The following is an 11,044-nucleotide window of genomic DNA, read 5'->3' as shown; positions in this document are numbered from 1 at the left end:
CCAGTCCGATACATTGCCTCCGATTACTGCCCTTATTTTTCTATCAGTCAGAAACTCTTTCATCTATGTTAGAAGCTTACCTGTCACCCCTCCAATATTTTCCAGTTTCCAGAACAACCTCTTATGTGGAACTCTGTCAAAAGCCTATTTTAGGTCCATTTAGATGCAGTCAACCCAACCATCGGTAAAATCTCTGTGGCTCGATCATAGAAATTGAGTAAATTCGATACACAGGATCTTCCAGATCGAAAACCATACTGTCTGTCTGATATTACATCATTTCTCTCTAGGTGTTCTACCCATTTAGTTTTATTATTTTTTCCAATATTTTCACTATTACATTTGTCAATGATACAGGTCTATAATTGAGGGGGTCTTCCCTGCTGCCACTTTTGTAGATTGGAACTACGTTAACTTTTTTCCACACGTCTGCAACGATTCCTGTACACAGGGATGCCTGAAAGATCAGGTGAAGTGGAATGCTGAGCTCAGTTGCACATTTTCTCAGAACCCATGGTGAAACTCCATCTGGACCAACTGCTTTGTTCTTATTTAGCTCCTTTACCATATTTTCCACTTCATCTCTAGATACCTCTATACGCTCTATGTTCTCTGGAATTCTTATTGTGTCTGGTTCTCTGAAGATCTCATTTTGTACAAACACACTTTGGATTTTTCGTTTAATGTTTCACACATTGTGGTTATCTTGTGATGATCCTGTGGCTTAGCGTCCTGTGGCCTGGTCCTCGACCAGGTCTCCTGGTTGCTGGACTGGTCAACCAGGCTGTTTGATGTGGCTGCTTACAGCATGATCACATTTATTGAATACCTTTGTGAAGTCCGTGTATACTACATTTACATTTTATTTTTCTTCTAATGCCTCAGTCTATAATTCTTAGCCAATTCTTAGCTCCCTTCCTTGTGCAGAGGAGCTATGTCTGCTGATTTAAATGCATCTGGTATCTCCCAAGTGTCCAAGATCTTCCTCCACACTATACTGAGTGTCTGTGCTTCTGGCACTTTGCATTTCTTTATAAATATTGAATTCCATGAGCCTGGACCCAGGGCTGAGTGCATGGGCATGTTGTCAATTTCTCTTTCAAAGTCTGCCACGCTTGTGTTGATATCGGTTATATTTTCAGGGGTTTGGATATTATGCATAAAGTTGTTCGGATCTTCCACTTTCATGCTATTTATTGGAGTGCTAAATATTTCCTCATACCACTTTTTTAGGATTTCACTAATTTCTTTGTCATCCTGTGTGTGAACCTTCACTTCTATGAATAGGTCCAATACTGGCAGTGGTTTTTGCTTTTGATTTTGCATATGTGAGGAAATATTTAGAGTTTTTCTTTATCTCTCTTATTGCTTTCTGTTCTAGTTGCATTTCTTCAATCTAATATGAATACTTCAGTCTCTGCTTGATTTCTTCAATCTCCCTTTTTAAATTATTCCCTCGTAGGGAGAGTATTATCTGCTTATATTTGAGTTAAAACTAACGTAGATATATGACTGAACCTAACCAACCCTACCTAACCTAACCTAAACTAACACAACTAAGTCAATAATTTATGTTCTTAATATAATATAATATTAATTCAAATAAACTAATTGGAAACAATTTATTGAAAATAAAGAAAATCACTCAGCCTATTAGCCAAAACGGGCCTTGCATAGTAGGCCGAGAAATGCGTTCTGGCTACGACATATATATATATATATAATGTCGTACCTAGTAGCCAGAACGCACTTCTCAGCCTACTATGCAAGGCCCGATTTGCCTAATAAGCCAAGTTTTCATGAATTAATGTTTTTTCGACTACCTGACCTACCTAACCTAACTTTTTCGGCTACCTAGCCTAACCTAACCTATAGAGATAGGTTAGGTTAGGTTAGGTAGGGATGGTTAGGTTCGGTCATATATCTACATTAATTTTAACTCCAATAAAAAAAAATTGACCTCATACATAATGAAATGTGTAGCTTTATCATTTCATAAGAAAAAAATTAGAGAAAATATATTAATTCAGGAAAACTTGGCTTATTAGGCAAATCGGGCCTTGCATAGTAGGCTAAGAAGTGCGTTCTGGCTACTAGGTACGACATATATAATATATATATATATATATATATATATATATATATATATACTGTATATATATATATATATATATATATATATATATATATATATATATATATATATATATATATATATATATATATATATATATATATATATATATATATATATGGCAATCCAGAGAGGAAATGCTCACTGCATCCATGGCTCCTGCCTGCCATCTGAGAAGCTGGAGGAGCTCTACAACTTGTGACAAGTAGCCTTGTACCCTGCATGTAACCAATGTTGTAACCCTTTTTGTGTAATGAAATTTTCAAATAAAGTTATATATATATATATATATATATATATATATATATATATATATATATATATATATATATATATATATATATATATATATATATATATATATATATATATACATATATATATATATATATATATATATATATATATATATATATATATATATACATATATATACATATACACAAACATACCAAAAGAATAGGAGTGGTAGGAGAAGAAAATATTCAAGTGTTCAGTGAGGATCCACAAGGTCTTCTCTGAGTACTCTTTATTTTCTTCTCCGAGGCTGTGGGTCCCTACACTTGCACCAGAGGTGGTACCCCTTCTAGGTTTAAAAAAAAAATTATATATATATATATTGGCAAATATATATATATATGCCAATATATATATATATAGGACAGATTGGCATACTGTATGTATGCCAACCTGTCCTCGGTACATCATAGTATTTATGTCACATAATGCTCATAGCTCCTATGCTGCTAATGTTCACAGTTTCCCTGAGGGGCGCCTGACAGCTGAGAGGACAGCGCTTCGGATTTGTAGTCCTGAGGTTCCGGGTTCGATCCCCTGTGGAGGCGGAGACAAATGGGCAAAATGTTTGTCACTCTGATGCCCCTGTTACCTAGCAGTAAATAGGTACATGGGAGTTAGACAGCTGCTACAGGCTGCTTCCTTGGGGGGTGTATAACAAAAAAGGAGGCCTGGTCGAGGACCGGGCCACAGGGACGCTAAACCCTGCAATCTTCTCAAGATAGAATGTACAGTTATTAGCCAGGCAACAACCTTTCCTCAAGTACCATAATATGTCCCATGGTGCCCGTCCCATCACCATGCACAGCAGAATAGTCTGTTTGCTCAAATTTGAATGATAATTGTCATTTTTCCATTCCCACTTGTGGCGTACTCACCTAGCTGTGCTTATAGGGGTTGAGGTTTGGCTCTTTGATCCTGCCTCTCTATATTTTTTATTTATTTACTTTACTTGTTTTTTTTTTTATTAATACGAAAGTAGTTAGATTTTCGTACAGCTACTAACACACGTAGCATTTCGGGGTAAGTCCTTAATCCTATGTTCCCAGGAGGAAACGCTCTCCAGGCGACAATACAGTAGTTAAGTTAATTTAGTTCATTTATTATGCACCCCATACCCATCTTGTGGGCGGTAGTGGAAAGGGTTACAGAGGCACATAATGGGCTCAATATATCTTCGATAAGCTCAATATATCTTGGATAAGTCGCTCCACAACATTGTCGCTTGGACAGTGACTTCCTATGGGTTACCTGCTATATATATTTACGTTATGAAATTATATTATTTCAGGGTAAAAATAACTTTGACCATGTTCTACATTCAGCACCAACAGTATAGTGAGTAAATATGCCATATTTCTTCATTACTTACGTAATGCTAGCAGAATTTGGATAATTCTATGGACATCTTTCCTAGTAGCCCATACCTCTCTGCTCGTGAACTAGCCTAGTGGAACGTTTTCTAACTTCAATTTGTGTTTGACTAGATCTAGAATCCAGGCTGGAGCCCCATATTCCAGTATTGGTTTGACATACGAGGTATACAAGGTTCTGAAGGATTATTTACACAAGAAGGTGAAGGGACGACGACGTTTCGGTCCGTCTTGGACCAGTCTCAAGCGGTCCATAGAATTACCCAAATCAGCCCAAATCGGCCCAAAACTACACAAATCGTCCTAGCATTACGTAAGTAATGAAGAAATATGGTATATTTACTTACTATAATGTTGGTGCTACACGTAGAACATGATCAAACCTATTTTTACTCTGAAATAATCTAATTTCATAACGAAATGAGACGTAAATATGTGAGAGGTGACGCCATTGGAAGTCGACGGTCAAAGCGACAATTTTGTGGAGCGACTTATCCAAGATATATGGTCGCCTGGAGAGTGTTTGCTGCCATATCAGCCTCCTGCACAGTGATCCAGTCCTTTTCGTTCATTAAACACCGAACCCTACACGCCCTCTGATATATTGCTTAATTAACAAATATTCACAAATAAAGATTATATTTGTATATGTTATCAGAAAGGCAGATATAAAATAGTTTTTGTGAATCCATCAGAGAGATTATACCTTATTAGAGAGGAAAAATATTCATACTCTAAACAAGGCTTCATTGCCGACGCTCTCCTTACCGATATAGGAACTATGACCTTCCGAAGATCAATGTTAATTTAATCTAGATATTGTAATAAACGAAGTTTTCTATGTCATCATAAAGACATAAATATAAGCTGCATGTTAATACTTTGGCATAAATATAACTGAAGTGAAAGTGAAGATATATGCCTTTTTATAGTTACTTGATGGCTCGCTCAGGGAGTGTGAAGGCCTCCACACAAGCCAATCAATTTTATAATTACTTTGCATATATGCAAAGTAACGCCATAGGTCTTTATGTCAGAATAAAGACTTGTAGACGATAATGTAGCTACATTTCAAGGAAAACATATCTTAATATAATTATTAAATGAATGCAAAGTTATGGTTAAATAAATAGCCAATACCACACAATCGCCGGTGTCCGGACACATGAATAGTCGCATTAGGTGAAAGGAAATGTACCCAACCATTTCCATTTACCCAACCAGTTTGTGCACCCTATACTCATCCTCTGTGCGGTAATTTATTGTGCATCCCATACTCATCTTGTTACCAGTAGTTTGTGCAACCCATACTCATCCTGTGACCCGTAATTTATTGTGCATCCCATACTCATCCTGTTACCGGTAGTTTGTGCAGCCCATACCCATCCTGTGACCTGTAATTTATTTTTTAAATACAGGACAAAATTTAAAGTAAAACTAGATTAAAGTAAATTTATGTTTCTATCTTTCTTGAGACGTATAAAAATCTTACGTTTATTAACGATTCTGCGTGAAATAAGCATTGTTCTGAGATGAATATTGCGGATTTCCGGCTCTACGACCGATGAAAAATGCAACTTTTATACAACTACAAATATCTTTAGTTTTACTTTAAATTTTGTCCTGAAAGAGTTTTCATATATAGATCTAGTTTCTGCCGTTCTTCTGACATAAAAAGACCTTTGGTTTAATAAGTTATTAAGATGTTTTCAACAATATTACTAGGGCGTTCACCGATTCCAACATGGGCGACCCTTTTGGAAACGCATGGAAACGCAACACTTGGGTTGACCCGATTGACAGACTGGTTATATTCCAACAGGGTCTGAGACATTTGCACTGGCGGGCGGCGTTCTTGCCAACTATATGGCTGTTAAGTTGAAAATTGTAACTGTTAAGAGCATTCTATTGTGGTTTTAATATTGAACAATTATACATATACGAAACAGACAAATCTGGTGTCCGAAATAGTAAAAATATTAGTGTGCGATGTGACCAATGTAAGGGGGATATTGGGTGTGCCTCGTATCCCCTACAACAACAAGAAGTTCGAGAGCGATGAGGCCGCCACCTACTAGCTTCAGGATGTCGTCGAATCTAAATCAACAATATACTACCGCCGCTACTTTCTCGGAAACGTAAGTACCTGCCGCTTTACTTCTCTCACCCTGCCTAGCCTGGCCTGGCCTGACCTGGCCTAGCCAGACCTGACCAGACCTCACCTGGCCTAGCCTTACCTAGCCTAGTCTGACCTGGCCTAGTCTGACCTGACCTGGCCTAGCCTTACCCAACACTAATCACCACACGTGACAGCCCAAACGAATCGCAAATAAGTACACGTAACAAGTCATATGCCCGGACACTCTTTCACCTTGGGGACTGAGTGGTAACTATTGTATAGAAGAGCCGGCTCCCTGAGAGTGGTAAGAGGACGTGATAAGAGGCTAACGTGTGGTCTTGAAGGAAGTCGCTAAAGCAGACAATTTTCAAAAGGAAGGGCAGCATAACGAGCAGACAGGAATGGACAGACAGTCGGTTATCCCATAATGTGTAATACGCCCCGCACAGCATGGGTGGAGTGGGGGGGGGGGGGGTTGTAGCAGGGCACAGTATGGTGATGGTGCGGGTGAAGTACACACCCACTGAATTCCTGCCATCAATAATTGTTTTCATAACCATTAGAACAATTGCATCCCTCCAGCCACCATCCTTCCACTGACCCCCTCCTCTGGTCCTCCACCTCAGACAATAACCCCCCACACCCCCTCTCCCTTCCAGACATCAGCATGTCAAAATCAGTACCATAATGTGTTTAAACTATTTAAACTAAGTCATTGTGTATCTCAAGGTATCTTAATTCATTTGAAAGTGTACATGTGCATTCGTTCATATACTCGCCTAATTGTGCTTGCTGGGGTTGAGCTCTGGCTCTTTAGTTCCACCTCTCAACCGTCAATCAACAGGTGTACAGGTTTCTGAGCCTATTGGGCTCTTATCATATCTACACTTGAACCTGTGTATGGAGTCAGCCTCCACCACATCACTTACTAATGCATTCCATTAGATATAATCATATATAATTACACATAATCATAATCATTCCATACACATAATCATATATGTGTACGTCAACGTATACATACATGCGTATATATACCTCATATTAAAATACTGATAAACAAATGACCATGAACAAATTAATTTATAATTGTAGTACTATATATAATTTTAATAGACTAATTACATGTTTATACATTTGAATGGTGCAGACAGGTGGCCAGCCTTGGACATATACACTTCTGGTAGGCACAATGACCTCATGTTAGACCCTTGATAGATTATGTGAGAGAGAGCTGGGGCAGGGAGGTGCGTGCCCCAGGGAGATAATCCATGCCCATGCCCCGCCTCGAGGTCAGTTCTCGATTCACACCAAGAATAACAATCGAGCAAGTTGTCCTGACCAGGATGTGGCATATTAGGGAGGGTTGAGGAATAGGAAGCCTGTCTGATAGGGCTCTTGGCAAGCAGCTCTCCCTCAGTCTACCTATCTATATGGAAGAAATGTATCTAGGCCCTCCTCCCCCCTGCCTATTCTCTCTCCCCCACCTTTCTTCCTTCATTTCCTCCCTCCTTCCCTCCCCCTCACTGGTGAGAGAGTAGGAGTGTGAGAGTGGTTAGAGAACTCGTAGTTCTCACGCTCGTGAAATTGTCTGCGACCCTGGAGGAGTAGAGCGGAGGGGGTGAAAGTAGGTGACGATGGAGGAGTAGAGGGGAGCATTATATGCAGTGAACGTAGGTGTCTATGGAAGAGTACATCATAGAGGAGGGTGAAAGGAAGGTGACGATGGAGGAGGAGAAGGGAGGGGGTGTGAAGGTAGGTGATGATGGAAGAGTAGAGGGGAGGAGGGGGGCAAAGGTAGGTGTCTATGGAAGATTACATCATAGAGGGGGGTGAAATTGAAATTGAAATAAGTTTATTGAGGTAAAATACACACAAAGGGATGAGGTAGCTCAAGCTATTCTCACCCCATTCAGTACAACGTGTTAATATATACATAGACACACATCACAAATAAACACATTACCAAACATTTTGAGAGGTAAAAATATACATTTCCTCCTTCACAAGTAGTATGTTATCAGACGTACACACAAATACTTTTATGACCTAGGTATACTGTATAGACAAATTGCAAGACACCTGCAGATAATTCAACAAAATATTACAATCTTGGTGCAAAATTCTTATATCTCTCAAGAATATCATCAACCTTTCCGTTGTGACACATCCAGGCTATTTGTTCAGGAACAGTCCTTATCTCAGTGTTTCTATATACACTAATCAACGGACAATCAAGAATATAATGGGCAAGGGTGTGAGACCTTAACATACCACATAGTTTACACTTCGTGTCATTACCATGAACATCTATCCCATATTCCCAGTAATATTTGTACCCAAGCCTGAGCCGCATGTACACAGAGTCACTCCAAGCATTTCTCCTTTTACCATAAGTGAAATGGGTGTTTTGACTCACATACATGTAGTGTTGCATGGTTTGACTACTCTCATACATTATCTCTCTCCTCTCCACTCCCGCCTGTGCCTGAATATTTCTGATTTTGCTTCTTATTTGTCTCATTGTGAATTCACATTCAATGTCAACTTGTGGTTTTGATGTGGCACGTTTGGCCAAGTCATCCGCCACCTCGTTGAGCACTATTCCAACGTGAGATGGAATCCACATGAATTTCACACTATAACCTTTCAGCTGTATCTCAGTTATTCTTCTCTTACAGTCCTCCACTATAGACATGAAGACTGGGTTTCGACTGTTTAAGGACTCCAGTGCTCCTCGGCTATCGACAAATACAAAAACATTTTTGTCGTCATGACGTACTTCCTCCAAACACGCCAGAATGGCCTGCAGTTCAGCTTGTGTGGATGATATATAATTACTAAGCCGGAGTTCAATTATCCTGTCCACAGTCCCAAACTCCGTATAATCCCTTATTAGGACACCACACCCTGCCCTGCCATCCTCCGCCACCGACCCGTCGCAATATACATGTAAACTGTTGCCTCTTGGTAACCGAGATATCATGCTTCCATACAAACACCGTAATTGTCCCGGTTCATGATGAATCTTTTTCACCTTGAGGGGTACAATTTCGACGTCTATTTTCTGTACTTTCCAGGGAGCAGACATATTACACTTTCGAGAGGGTTTACAGCAGTCAAGTACGTCGTATTCCCTGAGGTCATGAGCTAATCCTCTCGTATAGCGTGTCTCCCTCAGTTTCCTGGAAGTGTGTACGTCACTCAAGCAGGTCTGAACGCTCTCAAACAGCTTATCCCCTCCTTTTCTCCGCATGAAACGAATAGATACTCTAGTGTTAATGTCACGGACTCTATCACACACACTCTGTAAATTTAATTCCATTCTCATTATTTCAATCATTGCATTTCTTTGACATCCAAGAATAATCCTCATAGCCTCGTTCTGTATCAGCTCTATTTTTTGAATTCTGCCTTGGCCTGTGTAAGACAATACGGGTGCTGCGTAGTCTATCAGGGAGCGAACAGTGCTTATGTATAACATCCGCAAGATAGGTACCCCAACACCTTTACCAGAAAAAGCCAGTGCTTTTAGAGGATGCAGACGGGCTTTACATAAGGTGCTGATATGATTTATTTCAGCATTTTTACTCTCACATGTGTATCCAACATACATGCCCAGATACTTGTACTTCTGTACACGGCTCAGTTCCACACCATTTAGAGTAAGTGTTATATTTCTTCGTTTCCTATACTCGTATTTGGTTTTATCTGCATTTATAACTAAGCCTAACTTGTGACAGGTTGTACCAAGTATGTTAAGAGCATCTTGAATTTTGTTCCCAGAAGTGCCTTGTATAAGAATGTCATCAGCATATATGATCGTCGTGACCCCTGGAGGATACATCTCTGATGCTAATCTGTTCATTAATACATTGAATAAGGTGGGACTTAATACTCCCCCTTGTGGGGTACCTAACTGAAACCTCCGTTCCTCAGACATGTATCCCTGGTAATACACCTGACCTTTTCTGCCTTGCAGGTAATCCCTTATCCAGTGTAGCAATCTCCCTGTTATTCCCAGATTGGCTAATTCGTATAAGATTACTTCCCCATTGGCTTTATCAAACGCTCCTTGTAGATCAACAAAAACTCTACAATTGTCATCCACATTAGACAAACACTTTAAGAGACAATCCGCAGTACTTTTGCCTTTGATAAAACCAAAGAGATTATTGGACATGTTATCACCTACAAGGTAGAGTAGCCTATTTAACAAAATCCTTTCCATCATTTTACAAAAGCAGGATATTAAGGAGACAGGTCTGTAGCCTCCGTTTGACTTAGGGATAGGAATGATGACAGCCTCTTTCCATTTTCTTGGTAACTTTCCCTCTCTATAACTCATATTAAACAAATCAAGTAAGGGATTAGGTTTCATACCGGCTAAATAATTAAGTATGTCATACGTTACTCCATCTTTTCCCGGAGCAGTGGAGCTGCCACTTTTTATAGCATCCAGTAGCTCATCGTGGGTTATCTCAGTGCATGCTATAGATCTTGTATTTAAGGCACATAAAGTTACTCCATTTCTAATATTTTCCCATGACTCAATGGTGACTCTCGTGTCTGCAGGTAAGGACTCCATACCAGCAGCACTTGCCCATTTATCTACTAACTCATTAGCAACTTTCCCTGGATCTGAGTGAGCAATGAATTTGGTCTTACAACCCCTGACTTTATTTACTGCTCTCCATATGTCTTTAAGGTTCTTAGTATTACCAATGGCCTGAGCAAAGTCTTGCCAGTATCTGTCCCGCGCCTCCTTCCTCACCTGACTGCATTCCCTAGCCACTTCCAACATTGTATTTTTCTCTTCATCCCTCATTCCATTTTTTAACCATGCTTTATGCGCACCCCGTAGCATTCTCTCCCATCCCTTGACTTGCTGATCATTGGAATATTTAAATTTCTTAGGTCCGTGCGTCTTGCTTCCCCTGCCCCCGTTATTTTCCCTCTGTACTAATTTCTCTATGTTCTCGACCATGTCCTCGTAAAAACTATCAACGCAGAGCGGCGTGTAATGTTGATACCAATCTCCCATATTTTGAATAAAATAATTTTTCATATCTTTCTTAATATTTAGCCTTTTCCTTTGAAAGTGGACTTGTTTTTTCCCCA

The 11,044-nt window shown here is 39.6% G+C and overlaps 1 long non-coding RNA gene across 1 annotated transcript in view; it reads left to right on the top strand.

The window, feature by feature from the left end:
* The first annotated feature begins 5,239 nt into the window (after nucleotides 1-5,239).
* LOC123772671 (uncharacterized) overlaps nucleotides 5,240-11,044 on the top strand; it is a 34,849-nt gene continuing 29,044 nt past the window's right edge. Inside the window, exon 1 of the long non-coding RNA XR_011228894.1 lies at nucleotides 5,240-5,942. This is a non-coding gene — a long non-coding RNA (uncharacterized lncRNA). The remainder of the gene's footprint in view (nucleotides 5,943-11,044) is intronic.

This window comes from Procambarus clarkii, chromosome 17, assembly GCF_040958095.1.
Source record: "Procambarus clarkii isolate CNS0578487 chromosome 17, FALCON_Pclarkii_2.0, whole genome shotgun sequence".
Taxonomy (NCBI): domain Eukaryota; kingdom Metazoa; phylum Arthropoda; class Malacostraca; order Decapoda; family Cambaridae; genus Procambarus; species Procambarus clarkii.
The sequence above is the reverse complement of the archived record's forward strand: the minus strand, read 5'-3'. Positions and strand labels throughout refer to the sequence as shown.